Below are 723 nucleotides of genomic sequence, written 5' to 3'. Positions count from 1 at the left end.
AGAGCATATAGCACAGACAGTAGATGGGTTATGAGCAGGTGAACTCTTGGACACCATAAGGGCATCAATTTTTCTAGTCAACCCCTCAATCTTGGCCATGAGCATGGGTGTTTCACTAACCTCGTAGAGACTCCCTCTTTTGGCTTCATGGGATCTCCTATCAACATTAAATGACGAACCCCATTGCTGAGATTGATCACTCAACGTTTCAATGAAGTCCCACGCCTCACTAGCACTCTTACCCATCAAACTCCCACCACTCGTTGCATCTACCATGGATCTAACCTGGGGTGTAAGTCCTTGATAAAAGTATTGCACTAAATGCCATTTCTCAGACCCATGATGCAGACACCTACGGATCAAATCCTTCCATTTCTCCCAAGCCTCATAAAAGTGTTCACCCTCCTGTTGCATAAAGTTGGAAATTTCTCTTCTGAGGGCAGTAGTTCTCTGAATGGGAAAGTACTTGGACAAAAATTTCATGACTAATGTGTCCCATGAAGTAATGCTGCCCACCTCTAAGGAATTAAGCCAAGACTTGGACTTATCCTTAAGTGAAAATGGAAAAAGTCTTAACCGGATAGAGTCATCTGAGAAATTCTGGAATTTGAAAGTTACACAAATATCTAAGAATTCCTTGATGTGGTAATAAGGGTCCTCCTTCTCTAAGCCATAGAATGTAGGGAGGAGTTGGATCACACCCATTTTCAACTCATAACTGGC

At 42.6% G+C, this 723-nt stretch overlaps 1 non-coding gene across 1 annotated transcript; it reads left to right on the top strand.

Moving 5' to 3' along the window:
• The first annotated feature begins 334 nt into the window (after positions 1–334).
• LOC137937910 (small nucleolar RNA R71) lies at positions 335–441 on the top strand. The gene has a single exon (XR_011109697.1). It is a non-coding gene; the product is annotated as a small nucleolar RNA R71 (small nucleolar RNA).
• The last annotated feature ends 282 nt before the right edge of the window (positions 442–723 follow it).

This window comes from Aristolochia californica, unplaced genomic scaffold (genome assembly GCF_029961685.1).
Source record: "Aristolochia californica isolate CCGP_79_NKW_82.1479 unplaced genomic scaffold, dmAriCali1.0.hap1 SCAF_7, whole genome shotgun sequence".
In the NCBI taxonomy this organism is placed as follows: Eukaryota; Viridiplantae; Streptophyta; class Magnoliopsida; order Piperales; family Aristolochiaceae; genus Aristolochia; species Aristolochia californica.
The sequence above is the reverse complement of the archived record's forward strand: the minus strand, read 5'-3'. Positions and strand labels throughout refer to the sequence as shown.